This window comes from Myotis nattereri (genome assembly GCF_964212035.1).
Source record: "Myotis nattereri genome assembly, chromosome: X".
Lineage (NCBI taxonomy): Eukaryota > Metazoa > Chordata > Mammalia > Chiroptera > Vespertilionidae > Myotis > Myotis nattereri.
The window spans coordinates 129,104,058-129,123,318 of record NC_138078.1 but is presented as its reverse complement, the minus strand read 5'-3'; the positions used below and the strand labels follow the sequence as shown (position 1 = coordinate 129,123,318).

The following is a 19,261-nucleotide window of genomic DNA, read 5'->3' as shown; positions in this document are numbered from 1 at the left end:
TTACATCATTTCTATTGTGCTTAATTTAATCTCATTTTGTTGTGTTCATCACTGCCTACAAAAGCTACTGCTAACAGCCAGTAGATTATATCTAATGATTGACCTGAAATGAAATTAAAAGTGATTAAGGACTACAAAGATAGAAAATCAGTGAAGATAATTGCTTGCCAGTGATGCATGTCTCATGCCACCAGAACTACGATTTGGGGGAACAAGAACAATGTGACAGAAGCTAACAAAGCATCTGTTTCATTGAACGTGAGACTAACAAAAATGTGAGAAGGACCTACAGCAGATATGAAGAAACTTCTAATGATCTGGATTGAACACTAGACACAGAAGCATATCCCTGTTAATACCAGGATGATCATGGCCAAAGCAAAAAGTTTGTTTGTGATGTTGAAAGAAAAGGTTGGACTTGACTACGATGTTGAATTTACTCCTAGCTCTGGGTGGTTTGAAAGTTTCAAGAATCGTTATTCATTACATAATGTGAAAGTGAGTGGTGAGTTGATGAGTGCAATGTGAAGGCAGCTAAAACAATTTTAGAAACTCTAGATAAGCTGATTGTGGGGGAAAGCAAGCAAAACCCAAATGGAATATTTCTGAAAAGAGTGTCACCTCCTCAAGAAGAGCCTCAGGCAGGTCCTTCAGGAGGTGTTCCAGAAGAAAGAGTTGTCATCATAGGAGATGACAGCTCCATGCTTGGTATTGTCCCTGAAGACCTTCCAGTGGGACAAGATGTGAAGCTGGAAGACAGTGATATTGATGATCCTGACCCTGTGTGGGCCTAGGCGAATGTGTGTGTGTTTGTGTCTTAGTTTTTGTTTGTTTTTTTTTTAAAAAAAAAAAAACATTTAAAAAGTGAACATATAAATTTTAAAAATCTCATAGAATAAGAATACAAAGAAAGAAAATATTTTGTACAGTTGTACAATGTGTTTGTGTTTTAAGCTAAGTGTTATTACAAGAGTCAAAGGTTTAAAAAAGTAAAAATTTTATAAAGTAAAAAGTTACAGTAAGCTAAGGTTAATTTATTATTGAGAAAGTACTTTTAATAAATTTCTGTAGCCTAAGTGTACATGTTTATAAGTCTACAGCAGTGGACAGTAATGTCCTAGGCCTTCGTAGTCACTTACCACTCACTTACTGACTCACCCAGAGCAACTCCCAGTTCTGCAAGTTTCATTCATGGTAAATTCCCTCTAGAACTGTACCATTTTTAATCTTCCACACTGTATTTTTACTATACCTGTTCTATGTTTAGATATATTTAGATACATAAATACTTACCATTGTGTTACACTTGTCTACAGTACTTTGTATAGTAACATGCTGTACAGGTTTGTAACCTAGTAGCTATAGGTTATGCCATATAGCCTAGGTGTGCAGTAGGCTATATACCATCAAGGTTTGTGTATATACATTCTATGTTTTCATACAATGATGAAATTGCATAATGATGCATTTCTCATAACTCACCCCTGTTGTTAAGCAATGCATGCCTGTATTCTCTGCCCACTTCTCCCATTCCATAGAGCTCCTATGATGGAGACCCCAAAAGAAAATGATCCACAGGACTAAGAAAAAATAAAATGAAGCTGCGGAGATAATCTGCCTTTAAAATTGGAATTCCATTGAATTATGCCAAGGTTGACTCTTACAGTTGACATAACTTCAAAGCACATCCCTTTTATTCACTGTAGGCCATATCTATCTCTCAATACAAAAGGTTTCCAATTTTATTCTTTCTGAAGTTTCATTCAAATATGATTTAGGTTATGACTATAATATGAAGATGGACATCCTCAGTAAAGTGCATGATGTTATCTTTTAAAACTTCAACTTACATAAAAATCTAAAGCCATGGCTATCCTAATATATAAAAACCCTGGATCATAAGGACCAGTAACTACTGAGGTGTGACCAACTGGAAGTCAGTCCTGCAGTCAGCACATCGCTTCCACTGCAGGCGTGGTGCCCCAGCACTGACTGCTGAGGGGGCTGCGAATCAGGGCCAGAGAGAGTCCTGAAGAGAGAAGCAGGGACTGCTCTGTTGCCTCTGTGGCAACTTTTGATCATCACTTACCTCTTTCTCACCCAGTCTGGCCAGCAGCCATGCCTCCATTTCTCTCCAGGCCTCCACCGGGGCTACTGATCAGCCCCGCCTTTCTGATCAGGCCCCATTGATAGGCCCAGAGATGCTGACTGGCATATAAACTGACCAATCAGAACTGAATCTGGGTCAACTGTGAGGAGCCAATCGCTGCCTAGGAGGCAGAGCTTTTGACACTGACTGGCATAGAAACCAACCAATCAGAACCTAATTGGCTGGCAGAGAAGGGCAGTTGGGGGCGAGATCAGGCCAGCAGGGGAGGGCAGTTGGGGGCAACCAGGCCGGCAAGGGGAGAGTAGTTAGGGACAAGATCAGGCCAGCAGGGGAGGGCAGTTGGGGGCAAGATCAGGCCAGCAGGGGAGGGCCGTTAGGGAAGATCAGGCAGGCAGGCAGAGGCAGTCAGGGGTGATCATGCAGGCAGGCAGGTGAGCGGTTAGGAGCCAGCGGTCCCAGATTGCAAGAGGGATGTCCAACTGCTGGCAGTCGGACATCACCCAAGGGGTCCCTGATTGGAGAGGGTGCAAGCTGGTCTAAGGGAACCCCCCTCCATGCACGAATTTCATGCAACAGGCCACTAGTCCTATATAATAATAGAGGAATATGCAAATTAGCCCAGATGCCATAACATCACAACTGGTCAGCAGGGGGCATGCACAGCAGGAGCTGGTGGGCAGGAACTGCCATCACCAGGAGGGCCTCTACGTGGCTCAAGGTTGGCCCTTGGCAGAGGCGCACGCAGGCCCACTGTGCTGCCCAGCCCAGAGGCCGCCCAGCCAGAAGGGATGATTAACCCTCTACAAACAGCTCAGCTGGCACCTATCTAAGTGGGGGCTTCATTTAAATCGAGCCTTTCCCGCAGTGAATGACCCCAACCCTCCCTGGATCAGGCAGGTTCCTGTAGAGTGCAAACTCCACACAATACAACAGGGCCCCCAGTTTTGTCCCTGGCCATCTCATGTGCATTAGCTCGGGGCAGTGGGGAAGGAAGGAAAAAGGCATCACGTGGGGCAGCTCAGGTGAGCAAGCAGAAGGAAACTATGTCTGGCAGACACTCCCCTGCCACCACCTTCAACATGTAAGAAGAATCAAATAAACCAATACAAACACCTTTCCCCCACCCCAGGAGGGATCTGGGACTGAGGGGCATCCTGCACAGGCATTGCTTACCTGCTTCCCACCCCCTTCATCCAAATGGACAGGTTAGGGGATTAAGGGGAGGAGGAGGAGAGTCACAGGAAGGGGATCCCCAGGAACCACACTCCTGCCCTCCCTCCAGACCTGACCTCTCAGAGAACAGGGCCTGACCTCGCTGTCAGCAGATTTGCATATAGCATACCCCCCAGTGCTTCCAGGCACTGGGCATTCCCATGTCTTCCCTGCCTCCCAGCCACTGACCTTCACTGTCTCCTGCCCCAGAAGCACTCTATCCTCCCCAACTTTTGGTCTTTGTAGCCTAGATGCATGGTGGGCATAGTTGCTTCTCCACTGATTTTATTGGATAAGAACCCAGAGAAGTTGCTTAGCAACTGAGCTGCTCAGACTTCATCAGGGACAATGGATGACACACTTTACTTGCCTTTGATAGCAAAGCAATCTTATTCTTTTATTTTTTTTTAAATAGATTTTTATTGATTTCAGAGAGGAAGGGAGAGGGAGAGAGATAGAAACATCAATGATGAGAGAGAATCATTGATCGGCTGCCTCCTGCATGCGCCGTACTGGGGATCAAGCCCACAACCCAGGCATGTGCCCTTGACCAGAATCAAACCTGGGACCCTTCAGTCCTCAGGCTGAAGCTCTAGCCATTGAGCCAAACCAGGTAGGGCAAGCAATCCTATTCTTAAAGATTTGATTTTTGTCATACACAAGTGTATTTGAATCATATCAAACCAATATACATTTTTAAATGAAATGTCTCTTCATTTCTACTAATGCCATTCTACCTTAAAGCTTGTGTTGTATAATCTATACTAATAAACGGGTAATATGCTAATTAGACCGACATCTTCTGGACGTCCTTCCGTACAAAGCCACGGTGGTGGGGGCCAAGGCACAGGTGGTTAGGGTGACCAGGCGAGCAGGGAAGGGTAGTTATGGGTGACCAAGCCAGCAGGGGAGGGCAGTTAGGGGTGATCAGGCCAGCAGGCAGGTGAGCAGTTAGGATCCAGTGGTCCCAGATTGCGAGAGGGATGTCTGACTGCCGGTTTAGGCCTGATCTCACAGGTGCCCCCAACTGGAGAGGGTTCAGGCTGGGCTGAGGGAACCCCCCTCCCATTCACGAATTTTGTGCACCGGGCCTCTAATATGTAATATCTCTTTGTTGAGTTAATATCACTATCCTCTTATAGCTGTTCTTAAAAGGAAATGTTAGGCTATTAATTATCCATTTTCTATCTTTGGGGTGGGGAGAGAGGTTGTATAAGCAGTTTAGAGAATTCTACTCTTTTATTCAAATATTTACATGTATATGTTTCAATGAGCCCAGCCAGTGTGGCTTGATGGTTGAGCTACAACTTGTGAACCAAGAGGTCACGGTTCAATTCTCGGTCAGGGCATATGCCCAGGTTGTGGGCTTGATCCCCAATGTGGGTGGGGCATACAGGAGGTGGCCAATTGATGATTCTCACTCATCACTGATGTTTCTATCCCTTCCTCTCTGAAATCAATAAAAATATTTTTAAATGTATATGTTTCAATGATATATAAATATTAGTTACCAACCTAACTATACTTTTCCAATTCAATAGTTCCTTATTTAGTAGGATTTATCTACATTTGATTATAAATTACCTGTATTTATCATTTTTTTTTGCATTTAAGAACAATTTGATGCCCTAAAGTATATGCAATGTAAAAGTGTACTCTGGCCAGTGTAAGGCTCAAAACAAATTTGTAGTGGATGATTTCTCTAGCTTTCCATCTATGTCTAGCATCTATTTTATGAAAATGCCAGGGAAATAGAGATATACCAAGTCTAAATATTTGATAGAAATACAAAATAAGCCTTAGCAATTAGCTTCCATTTTAAACACTGGCACTTTCAGATTGATACAAAAAGAAGGCTTTCTCTATAAGCATGTCCTTTCTCTGCAATACTACTATTCATGAATTCATTCATCTATTCATTCAATAAACCTTTCCTCCGCTGCTATTCTGGACATGTCACTGTGCAAGGTGCTGAAGATATATAGAGTAACTCATTACATCTTTATAAGATTATAAGGTAGGTACTATTATAATTCCTACTTTACAAGTGGAATTTAGAGCAGTTATTTGCCCAAAGTTACAGAGATAGTAAGTTGTAGAACCACTACAAAATAACTCAGACAACATAGAAAACTTTACCTTAATCTCTAACTTAGAGAAGTGGTATTTAATCAAAAATCATAAGCAGAGGATTGATAAAGCCTCAGGGCACTGTGAACACATAGGATTATTTACTTGATTTTTTCTTTAACTTTTCACTGCCTTGACAAGATATTACCATCACTGTAGGTGGCATCAAATTTGGCCATTCACAATCACAGTAACTCAGCACACATTTTTCAAGCGCTGCTAGAGTCAGGAAGTACCGTGACTTCCCAGGATCCCAAGATACAATTCCATTGAGTTTGATTTTAAAACCTAGGGGTTTTAGTTATTTTGCAAACCTGTTCCAAATTCATTATGAGGATTCTAACCTTGGTCATTTATAGAGGCTGGGGAAGGCACCTACAGCTCTATCAGGGGGAACAGCAGCTTGCTCCTTACCTAAGGACCATGCTAGGTTCAGGCACAAGTAACTATGGATCTAGTGAGCACATGGAGATGGCAGACATCAGAAAAGGTGACTCTCAGAATTTGAGGTTTAAGCTAGAAAATACACCCTATGTTACTAGAAATCAACATTAACTCAATGACTGCTTGCTCCATTCTATTGGGCAGTCTAATTCAAATCAAACTACCTTTTCTATGCTTCCTTCCTTAAACCCTTTAAGAGTAAAAACAAAAATTTCCTCCCACTAAAACAAAATAAAAAATTAAATATTTGGTAGAAGGAATTCTCTTAACCAAGGAGATAGTCACACTCTTTGAGCACCATTTTTCTCTCTGAAAACAAGTACCTTCCTGGGAGGCCAGATGGAATGCAGTAAGCTGATTCTCAGAAACTCAAATAAGAAGCATCAGCTTAGACAATTAATTCAAGTTACTGTTCCCTGCCTTTTATTTGATTTTATTTAACAACCAAAGAGCTAAAGAGACGGTCCTCCTTTTGCTCTTAACTAGCTGAGGGTCTGAGCTAAGCCTGTTTTAGTGTTGCATCCCCTGCAGCTGTCCAAACAGGGGCTATACACATTTCTGGATTTCATATAACAGTCTTATTTTTTTTTATGATCACACCCTATGGCTTTATGGAAGAAATTTAGAGTTTAGAAGAAAGGTCACTATGAGTCATATCAGGTGATCAGAATTATAGGGAGGAGAGAATCAGTATTTTTATTTTATTTATTTTTATTTTAATCTTTATTGTTGAAAGTATTACATATGTTCCCTTTTCCCCCCATTGACCTCTTCTAGCCTGCCACGCCCCCCACCCCAGGCCTTCAGCACCCTATTGTCTGTGTCCATGGGTTATGCATATATGCATACAAATTCATTGGTTGGAGGATCAATGTTTTTAAAAAGGACCTGATGTGATTCTAAAGTGCATCCAAGACTGAGAACTACAGGTTTCAACGGTTTCAACCTTGGGAGGTTTCTAAGTAACTGGAACTCACATCACATGCAGTAGGAGTAACTCTCTAGACTACGACTGTTGAATGGAAATGCAATATGAGTCATAGATATCATTTTAAATTGTTTAGGTAACACATGGAAAAGGTGAAAATTAACAGGGAAATTAGTTTTATATAAACATCCTATATAAGAAAAGCCTAATATGTTAAGTGTCCGGTTGACAGATTGGCCGTTCAACCAATCAAAGAGTAATATGCTAATGATATGCTAAGGCCACTCAACCGCTTGCTATGATGTGCACTGACCACCAGGGGGCAGACAGTTGACTGGTAGATCAGTCGCTATTACGTGCACTGACCACCAGGGGGCAGATGCTCTGACTGGTAGTTTAGCTTGCTTCTGGGGTCTGGCCGATTGAGACTGAGCGAGATGGGCCAGACACGCTCTGGATCCCTCCTGCAGTCCCTCCCCAGTTGGCCAACCTTCCGCATCCCTCAGGGGATGTCAGAAAGCCGGTGTCCGCCCGATCCTGCAGGCCAGGCTGAGGGACCCCACTGGTGCACAAATTCGTGCACTGGGCCTCTAGTATTTTATATAGCCAAATATATCCAAACTATTATCATTTCAACATGTAATCAATATTTAAAAATGGAGTAGCCTATTATTTTTTCTGTACTAAGTCTTGGAAGTTTGGTGTATATTTTACAGGTACAACTCTGTACTGAGCAGCAGGACTAGAAATGAAGGCACTCTTCTACCATGGGAATATGTTCAAATGCATACCCCAAAACGGGTATGGTTTTTGCCTTCCAATTGGCTACCAATCCAGAATGGCACTATATACTGTATAGGGTTGGACAAAAATAGGTTTACAGTTGTGAGTACAAGAAACAGAGTTCATTCTTGTATTATTATTTATTACTGTATTATTTTCCATACAAACACTGTAAACCTACTTTTGTCCCACCCTGTGTAGTCATAAAGACAAAGATGTTTCACTAAGTCACTGGATGGGCCAGAGCTGGAAGGACTGGTAGACATTTGGTCCAATTCCTTTATCTATTAGCAAAGTGACTGAGGCAGAGGGTGAGAGCTTTCTACCAGACTGTACTGATAATTTGTGGCAGCACAAAGACTCTGGAGTCTTAGGCTGTTTTCACTATCCTGAAAGAGACTGATAGTTGAAAGGTGGTATCTGTCCTAATTCTCCCTCTAATTCATTAAAAAAGATGTATTTTCTCTAATGTTAAATAAAACAAAGAAACTGATCAGAAACTTTTCATTTTATGGTAAAAATTAAAATGCAAAATTTTCACTTTGTTGGGATTTTTTTTAGTGTAGCAGGCCTTGGACAGCTTATTTTATGCCTCCTGAACTGTCAATTTCAGCAAACACACAAAGAATGAGGTGCTTAAAGGGCCTAATTAACTCAGGAGGTTCCCAGTTGAATAGAGTGATTGATTTCTGGAACAATCCACGCATCTGGTATGAATGATCAGAAGCCTCATTAACAACCCCTATTAAACAAAAGGGTACCTGGGGTGTTAAAGGCCATCATTGGTTAGACAAACCTCTTTAGCTTTTCATCTGTTTTTTAATGAAAAAAGAGTAAAGTTCACTTAAACATTAAGCCACCTGCCTGATATTCAGGAGTGTGTGGTAACTAAAAAGCCTTTCACACAAAAAACGAAAATACTTAGTAACTATTAACAGGTGCTTTCCTAATATGTGATTGTGTACTAGAGAGAGCTATGGTAGAATGTGTTTGGGTACTTTTGTTCCTTTAATTATTCTCTCCAGTGATTTCTGTTGGAATTGCTTCACTCAATATCGGCTTCCATATGTCTTATCATTGTTATACCACAAATCTGAGGAAATAGAAACATGTAGATACAAAATGACATATACACACTGATTCTGTCCTTTGTGCACTTAATCATTGACTGGGAACTCCTATACAAAGCACCGTGTTAGACCTTCAGAGGGACACAAAAGTAAAGAAGATATACCTTCAACCCTCTAGATGTGTGGATGTATGAGAAGGGAACATACAAATAGCTGAAATATATTTTAAACATCTAAGTATTCAAAGACATGCATATGCAATATTATGGGAGATACACCTTTTTGCAAATTTATATCTGTGTAATTTTTTTCTGATCATTTTGACTAGACCTGGGTGAGAAAGAGACACATAGATGAGAGAGGAAGAGTTTTGATAAACACCAACACTTGAAATCAGGGCTTAAGGAGGCATTTGAAAGGGAGCTATCATTGCCAATATATACTCAAACTTGATGGTGACTATTGTAGTATTATAACGTACTAGAGGGCCGGTGCACAAATTTCATGCACTGGGGGTGGAGGCAGGGGGTCCCTCAGCCTGGCCTGCACCCTCTCGCAGTCTGGGACCCCTCACTCCTTACCACCTGCCTGCTAGCTGCTCCTTAATTCTCAGCTCGCTGCTCCTTAGAGCTGCCGTGGAGGCAGGAGAGGCTCCCACCACTGTTGCTGTGCTCACCAGCCATGAGCCCAGCTTCTGGCTGAGCAGCGCTCCCCCTGTAGGAGTGCACTGACCACCAGGGGGAAGCTCCTGCATTGAGAATCTTCCCCCAACCGTAATGGTTGCTTAGGCTTTTATTGTCCTATATAATAAAGAGGTAATATGCTAATTGACCATCACACCCTTGCACAAGATGGCTGCCCCCATGTGGTCACAAGATGGCCACCACAAGATGACCAGCAGGGAGGGCAGTTGGGGGGGACCGGGCCAGCAGGTGAGGGCATTTGGGGGCAATGGGGCCAGCAGGGGAACAGTTAGGCATTGATCAGGCTGGCAGGGGAGTGGTTAGGTGTCAATTAGGCAGACAGGCAGGCAAGCAGTTGGGAGCCAGAAGTTCCAGATTGTGAGAGGGATGCCCACAGCCAGTTTAGGCCCAATCCCTGTTGGACATCCCCCAAGGGGTCCCAGATTGGAGAGGGTACAGGCTAAGCTGAGGGACACCCCCCTCTAGTGCACGAATTTCATGCACCAGGCCTCTAGTATAGATGATAAAAATATATATCTAAATAAGCTCAAAAAAGCTCTGATTCCAACCAGAGTGAAGCTTCACCTACAGCAGTTACTGGCACACCTGAGCAGAGAGCCCCCATCCAACCAGTACATAAAGTCTCCCCCAATATACCCCCCACTCCTCATCCTCTCACACACAGGTATCATCGTGCCTGCATCCAGACCTCTGTGTGCAACAGCCCACTTCCCTTGGCAGTTTCCTTTGTGATGAAAGCCTCTCAAAATGCACATGCTCAGTGGCACACTAAAAATGCAGTTGCCCAATCAGCATCCATAGCCCTGTCTCCAGTCCGGATATAGGTTGTCATGCATTCTATCCAAGCCAAGTTGCTAAGCAGCTGGCAGTCTCAGATCTAAACCAATCACAGACCAGACATTTACTCTCTGTTATTGGTTTACCAGGTATGTAGACCTTGATGCAGAATGAACTAGTATGCCAACTCAGGTACAAAAAATATCAAAAGAATGCAAGTGATACCATTGTAATTAGCTAGTTATTAATTATAGAAAAGGAGCAAAGGGGGAAGGCCAGACATTTTAGGCATGTCTTTTGGGCAGCTTTACCAGGAAACTGCAACTTTGCACTCCTCAGTGGGAACCATTGGCCTATTCTTTGCAAAACACTGGTGGAAGGGATCCGACAAAGGAAAAATAGACACATACCCAATAAAGTTGGGGTGACTAAGGGAGGTGTCTGTCAGTCAAACCTGGGGACAGACATGGTTGGCCAGAATGGGCATGGCCACTGCAAGTGAGCAAAAACTTGGGAATATATAATCTCCTAAACAAAGGAGTTCTCTCTTGTTGCTCTCTTGTGTTCTTGGCTAGCCCTTGACTTCCCTGTGAACCCCACATGCAATGGACTAATGAACTGCAATGGGAAACACAAATTAAGCTAGCCTGATGCTGGATTGGACTCTGCAGACATGGAAACTCTGGACACTGGTTCTGATTTAAGCTCTACTGAAGCCCCAGTTATACTTCTTCTATGGGTGGGGGGCATGGACAAAAGAAAATGGGACTTTGGAAATTCAAGGATCTAATTCCACTGAAATAAAGCTTTCTACCATATCTCATTCTCCTGTGTGAGTCTCAGAAAATTCCTTTTCTTGGGATATCACAGAAATTCCATCCCCTCTAGCAACTAGGGGAGATGAGGCCCTCTCTCCTCTGTCAACACAAATACTAGTACATCCCAGCCACTTCATCCCTGCATTCTGACACAATGCTGTAACCCTCCCTTTCATTAATAGAGATACGCAACTAAATAAACTATCAATTTGACCAGGAAATCAAAAGCCTTCTTATGGACACTTGTTCCTAAAAGGCTATCTTCCTATCCTCACTTCTGTTAGACACAAGAAATAAGTCTTCAGCCATCTCTGATATGAGAAATAAGGCAAATTGTTGATCATCATGTCCCATCAGTGGCAGAGGGCATTGCCAAGATATTTCAAATGGCATTTTCAGTGATCTCATTGAAGTGCCACTTTCACCTCTCTCTATTGCAGTGGTTCTCAACCTTCCTAATGCCGCAACCCTTTAATACAGTTTCTCATGTTGTGGTGACCCCCAACCATAAAATTATTTTCATTGCTACTTCATAACTGTAATTTTGCTACTGTTATGAATCGTAATGTAAATATCTGATATGCAGGATGTATTTTCATTGTTACAAATTGAACATAATTAAAGCATAGTGACTAATCACAAAAACAATATATAATTATACATGTGTTTTCCAATGGTCTTAGGCGACCCTTGTGAAAGGGTCGTTTGACCCTCAAAGGGGTCGCGGCCCACAGGTTGAGAACCGCTGCTCTATTGCCTTACAGGCAAACCCTGCAATTGTTTAAATGAGAGTCTCAGTAAGGCACTGACAGGCATTCTTGCATACTTAAAAGCCACAGGGGCATTTGCTAACTTCCTCAAGTATCCATCCTGCCTCTTTTCTCTTTTACATCCAAGGAAATTAGTTCCTTCACATAAAGGAGACAAAAGTTTCCTTTTTGTAGTCAAATAATGGCAACTCTGAATAAAATTCCATTCTCCACAATGAGAAAACTTCTGTGGCAATCTGAAGTGGCTGGCACCCTTGGCCATTCCTTCTCCAACACTGGATATAGCTGTAGGTGCCCTAAAAAAAAGTCCATGTGACTCTGCCCCAGGCACTCAGATGTTTTCGGGCTGCACTTCCTCTCCTCTCTCCTCAACCTTCTAGTCCTGTCTACATATCTGTGATTTCCAAGTGCTCTGACCCAGGCCTTTTGACAGCAGCGAGATGTGAGGTCAGGTTCTTGAGATGTCAGGAGCACTAATTTTCTGGCTCCAGGACCTCCTGGGATACCTGCTCTATAGTCAGAAATCAGAGCAGCCTCATTGCTGAGCCCAACTCAAGCCCCCAGGACCCCAGGCAGGTGGTTGTCACCCAAACTGCATGCTGGGTAAGGAACTAAATAATTTTTTCTCTGTTTCATCCTTTATACATCACAAGTACTTCCATGCGCATTTTAATCTGATTCTGATTAGCTTTATCTTGAATTAAGGAGGCTGGGTGTAATGTCACTGCTATCTTTCATATGAGAAAATAGAAACACAGAAGATGCCACAAGTCATCTGAATAAATGGAGGGGTCAGTATAAAGTACTGTTAAGTCACACTTCTGCTCCTACAATATTTCTACAACTATCATTCCTAATAACACCACCAACAGCAATAGTAGCTTCTGAATACTATATTTATGAGTTTTGACAGAAAGAATCCAATGCACAGCATTAGAAAATCAATACTTCTAATTTAATTTTGTAACTTCAGTTAATAATTATCTGGCAAGTATTTGCTTTTGAACAGGATTGCCTACATAATTTGTGGGGCCCAATGGCAAAAGAAAATGTGGGCCCCCTTTTACAAAAATTAAGAATTTCAGCACCATGACAGCAGAGCATCAAACCATCTAAGCATAGGGCCCTATGAGACTACACAGATCAAAAGCCCATGAAGCTAGCCCTGCTTTTGAGCCCTCAAGAGACTCTTAAGCTTTTCGGTTTTTTAAATATATTTTTTATGGATTTCAGAGAGGAAGGGAGGGAGAGATAGATAGAAATAGCAATGATGAGAGAGAATCATTGATTGGCTACCTCCTGCTCGCCCCACACTGGGGATTGAGCCTGAAACCCAGGCATATGCTCTGACCGGGAATTGAACCCTGACCTACTGGTTCATAGGTCGAGGCTCAACCACTTAGCCATGCTGGATGGGCGAGACACTTAAGTTTTAGGATGATGTTTAATTGTAGAGAAAAGGGAGGAAACATGTTATTGGATCTCTGATTCTTTTGATTTCATGAAAACTTTTGGTTTTGTTAACCTTGTAAATTCATATATCATTAAGAGTATCATTAGAATTAGAGATGTGCCACAATTCCTGGATGCTAAGTCTGTGTTTTTTTTTTCATTAATTCTTGAGATAATGTGCTGATTGGAGAGTTTTTATTCTTTTTGCTGACCCTTTTGAATACTGTATAAAACAAAAACTGGGAAAGTAGCTCAATTGCCATTCCTCCCTCTTTTAGACCCTGCAGTTAATAAAGGATACATTGAATATGTTAAAACTAATGTAAGCCATGACAAGGAGAAAAGCTTGCTTTGTTAGCCCACTTACGAAAAACAAACAGTGCCATTGAAGGCACAGCCTCACACAAGGCTGTACTAAGTGGTCTTACAACAGACATGCTAGACATTTTCAGTCTGGAGAGATTCAGCCTGCCCCCAGCCATAGCTCTACCCATCATGATTCTTCCCTAGCCCTCCCACTTTCAAGTCAGAAAACAAATGAATGCTAAGAAAATCATCATATAATTAAGATGAAATGTATAATGTAAGGTTATTTAAGTGCACTATGATACATTTTTAAAATGAGAACCATGTTTTGTTTTTTGTAAATACAATAATACACAGAAAAGTGTTTTTACTGGGCTGTTTGATATCTTGGAGTTTGTCTTTCTTTACTCCACGATCCACCTTTTCTTGACAAATGACTTACCATATCTAATTCTAAGATGCTTATTTTCTTCACATTTTCACATCTCTGAAATCAGAATGTACTTTTTAATCAATGCAATTTTACAATCACTAACATCCAGGAGGCATTTGAAAGGGAGATGTCATTGCCAGTATATACTCAAATTTGGTGGTGGCTATTGTAGTATCATAATCTATAATAATAAAAGTGTAATATGCTAATTAGACCAGATGAAGCTGGGGCTGCAAGGGAAGCCCCGGTCCCGGGTGCCTGCCGACGGCCGGAGGGAAGCCGGGGGGAAGAAAGGCCTACTCTTGCATGAATTTCCTGCATCAGGCCTCTAGTATATGATAAAAACATATTAAATAAACCAACAAATATATTTCAGTAAATATAAAATTAAAGTTCTATGGATATGGCCCTAACTGGTTTGGCTCAGTGGATAGAGCGTTGGCCTGCAGACTGAAGGGTCCTGGGTTCGATTCAGGTCAAGGGTGTGTACCTTGGTTGCAGGCACATCTCCAGTGGGGAGTGTGCAGGAGGCAGCTGATCGATGTTTCTAACTCTCTATCCCTCTCCCTTCCTCTCTGTAAAAAAATCAATAAAATATATATTTTTTAAAAAGTTCTATGGATATGAAAGCATTGCATCAGTTTTTTTAGAATTTTTTTCTTAGTGTTACATAAAAACACAATTACATAAAAAAATCTCTAATGCGATGAAACACTTCATATCTTCAATAGAATACAATATCTGCCACTGACAGTTTTGAAAAGTTTGAAAAGCTTCACTTGCACCCATTGAGAAGCCATCCAAAATTCATATTGGGAAAATTTCTAGGTACTAATAAAAGATAACTTTTTAAATATCTTTAATAAAATGCTGGGGTTTGTTCTTGTCTTTGTTTTTATTATTTGTAGCTTACAAGTAGAGATTCCTCAACCTGGAAATCCAAACACTAGTAAAAGGTACTGGCTACATCAGAATAGAGTAGCAGACAAATCATTTTTTTCCTGTGGTCATGTTTTTAGAGGAAGTTAGAGAATTCCAATATAAGCTCTAGAGCAGTATTATTATACAACTAGGGGCCCAATGCACAAATTCGTGCACCTTGAAAGGAACTGTGGGCTGTGAGGCTGTGGTGAGCACAGGGGCGTGTCTCGGCCCATCCTCCCCACCTCCACCTGGCCCCTCTTGCCATGGCCCCCAGTCCTGGTCTGCCGGTAGCCCCACTCCGACCGCCGCTCCCACGTGCTGATGGCGCTGGCCCCACTTGCATCCGCTGATGGCACGGAGCGATTGGGGCTGGCGCCAGCAGCAGCTGCCAGCCAGGCTGGTGCTGTCAGCAGGTGTGAGTAGTGGCTATTGTCCCAATTGCCCCTCAGGAGCAGGGGGAGGTGAAGAAGCCCTCAGGGCAATCAGGGCTGGCACCAGGTGCCGGCAGCAGGTGTGAGCAGTGGCTCTGGTGCTGGCAGCGGGTGCAAGCGCTGGGCAGGACCTTGGTGTGAGGGAGCAAAGAATTTTCAGTAACCACCAGAGGCTCGCCCTGATGACAGTGACTGGCGCCCTGCCCTGGTCTGGCACCCCCGGTCACCTGCTCCACCATCCTGCCACAGCCAACACCTGCTCCGTACTCTGCTGCCTGCTGCTGACACCTGCCATGTTCCACGCATGCCCCCTGGTGGTCAGTGCACGTCATAGCGACCAGTTGTTCAGTTGTTCCACCGTTCAGTCTATTTGCATATTAGGGTTTTATATATTCAGAATATATATAATACAAGCCACATATGTAATTTTAATTGCATATGTAAGCCACATATGCAATATTTAAAAAAGTCTAAAAAGCAGGTGAAATGAATTTTAATAATGTGTTGTTTAATTCAACATACCTAAAATATCATTTCAACATGTAATCAATATAACAATATTAATTATTTTATTATGCTTGTGCTGTCTTTGAAATCTGGCATATATTGTTATTTTACACTTATGTCATATCACAGTTCACACAAGCCACATTTCAAATGCTTAATAGCCAACTTGTGGTTAGTGGTTCCCATATTGGAAAATGAAGGTCATTACATACATTTATCAACAAAATAAAATAATTCCTTCCAGAATATTTTGCTCAAACACAATCAGTCATAGAAGCATATGCCAGAAATTCAAGAGTGGCAGCTGTTTCCACTGCACTCTTGTGAATGTAAACTACAATAAATCAGTTTTCCCAACAATGACTATATATTGCTCTGGAGCAATTCTGCTTAAGATAGTCTAGAACAGTGGTCTTCAAACTAGGCTACTGGTACATGAATTCTTTTCAAGAAATATGCAACAGGGAGAGTTTTCAGGTAACTCACTCTATGGTTCTCAATTTGCATATGTATTCTTGTCTAAAATTGATCTGACTATGAAAACTTTTGTTCCACTTGCTTAAAACTAAGAATTATTATTCAGCTATTCTCAATACTAATCACTTAAATCTGCAATTAATTGAAAAGAAAAGCACTTCCTAACTAATAGCAGTACACGCTGTTGATTACAATTCTATTAAATATGACTGGAATGATTTCCTGTGCTGCCAAGTGTTTACACGATAAAACTTATGCATAGATATTATTGTGATTTCTTTCAGATACGGTACATCATTCATTAAACTAGTTAAAATCTGTGTTCTCATATTGTATCTTGAAATATTTTTTTCCGATTAAAGTCAATCCTTATTTTATTGTATAAATAATCAAAATTTCTATCTCCTATTATTAAAAATAAAATATGATGGTTGCCAAACTGATTTTTTTAGCTATATGTATTATTCTCTTTCATAGATATGGTTGAAGAGTTTGATTCTATGGTCTAATTGCATTCATAGATTTTTAAATTTTCATATAGGGGTTGGCAAAAGTAGGTTTACAGCTGTGAGTATGTTGAAACAGAGTTTATTCTTGTATTATTATTTGCTAATTATTTTTTTGTATTACAACTGTTAACCTACTTTTGCCCAACCCTGTACATGATTCTTAATTATTTCCAGAACCAAGCAATAGAGTTCTAACAACATATGTGTATTTGTTTACCAAAGAAAAACCATGCCTGTCATTGGATTCTTTGTTTCATACATGAATTATAATGCTAGCAACATATTACATGAGAAACAAAATTATTATTTAATTTCTGAATTTATTTTGAAGTGGATACAAATATCATTAAAATTTTAATCTAAGTTTGTTAGTAATTGATTTCTCCATGGTTTTACCAATGATCCTCAGAATGCATAGTAATTCATCTTTTTACATTGAAAATGAAGTCAGACACTTTTTCTGAAGGTAAAGATGACTTGGCTGATTATCTTGATATGAACATTGCTTTTGCCAATTAAGTTTTATTACAAATATTTTCTATGAAATTGATGATCCAAATCTGTGGTCACGGAGCTTTATATTTAAAGGATATAATGAATTAAAGTCATTTTACCAAAATTATTATATTGGCTAAGACATTAAGTATTTTTATTTTCTCAACCTTTGTAAGTATATTGGGTTAAAATAATGCCTCAAAATGAAAGTATGACACATAATAGTTATTTTCAAAATCTTGGTAAGGTCATTTTGGTAGAATTCCCAGAAACTCAGAAATCAATGACTAATCAAGAAATCCTTTTGTAAATTGGGGCTTCTTTGCTTTCATGCTATTCAAGAGAGCTCTAACCAAAATGTCTGTTAAAAACTATAATTTTTAATTAAATAATTTAAATAATTAAAAATAATTTTTGATGACAGGTCACTGTGTGATTTCTGACCCATGACTTGGACACTCATTCCATTCCCTCCTATTTATGGGAACAAAGTTTTCTGAATTCTTATAACTATAAAAGTGAAAAATAAGAAAAAAATTATACTGCCCTCTGTCTCATTAGATTAGAAGAAAAGTAAAAGTCATCCTCTGAGTCATGAACTAATTTGGGGAAAAATAAACAATCATGCACTTAAGGAATGCATTTACAATCAAATTCTAGTTTTTATTTTAAATAATTATCAAAATATATAGTATTTTATACTGGCCTAATAAACTGTATACTACTTGTGATTCAATTATAAAAATACTCAGAAGCTTAGAGTTATAGGAAGTTTTGTTAGAAACTATATATACTTCTTCTTTTTTAAAAAAATATATTTTTATTGATTTTTTTACAGAGAGGAAGGGAGAGGGATAGAAAGTTAGAAACATCGATGAGAGAGAAACATTGATCAGCTGCCTCCTGCACACCCCCTACTGGGGATGTGCCCGCAACCAAGGTACGTGCCCTTGACGGGAATCGAACCTGGGACCCTTCAGTCCGCAGGCCGATGCTCTATCCACTGAGCCAAACCGGTTAGGGCTATATATACTTCTTGCAGTGATTTATGATATGGTGAAAATAAAAGGCTTTTAAGCATAAAATTATATTACAATAGGATAAATTATGTATAAGAAGTTGAATGGAATGGCAATTTCAAGGAGATAATGCAATCATGTAAAATTTCTGACTATTTATGGGTTTTTCTTTATTTTTTACTTTTAAACTAGCAATGATGAGTTTCAAGTTACTATGGTATTTTTAGTTCATTGGATCATACAAATGTGATTAAATCATGTTATTTAAAGGCACAAGTATTTATAATATGCTGGAAATAACAACCACAAATAATTAAATTTATGATAATAAATTTCAGATGCTAACTTAGAGATGTATGATGGGATAGCTAGCTTCTCAAAATTATTTTAGGTGGCCTATAATTAGAAAGTATGAAGACCACTGCTATAGACCACAGTTTTAATAAATTCTAGAGAAAAACTTACCAGGGATGAGGGGGACATGACATTTAGAAAGAAAGGTTTATTTTTATGTTATAACTACTTTTAGTTTCTGGATATAGCAGAAATCACTGTAACTTGAACTAGCTTATTTGGCAGGGAGGTTATGCAACTTTTCAATAAGAAAAATTTTAGGAATGTTTCAGAGCAATCCACAAATACTGTACTTACTCAATATGGTCACTAGGTGGCAAATATGCCCTGGGAGGGAAGCCCTCTTTCCTGTCTTCCACTGGCTCACTCAAATCTTCCATCTCCTCCTGCAAAAAGGAAAAGGATCCAAACAACAGTGACAATCACTACAAACAAACACCAACAGCAGGAAGTATTTATTTTAGGTCTTTCCATTTGACAGGGACATTAATAAGCCCTTGTGATCTCTGAAAATTTCAGAAATGGCCTTGTCTATAAAGTTAATATATTCTTTATTGATATCATTTATGAATAGTATTAATATATCTCTATGATATAAACATGCACTT

General features: G+C 40.3%; 1 long non-coding RNA gene across 1 annotated transcript in view; it reads right to left on the bottom strand.

The window, feature by feature from the left end:
- The window catches only part of LOC308536037, a 57,252-nt gene that overhangs the window by 17,924 nt on the left and 20,067 nt on the right, over positions 1–19,261 (bottom strand). Inside the window, exon 4 of the long non-coding RNA XR_013997325.1 lies at positions 18,951–19,039. This is a non-coding gene — a long non-coding RNA (uncharacterized lncRNA). The remainder of the gene's footprint in view (positions 1–18,950; positions 19,040–19,261) is intronic.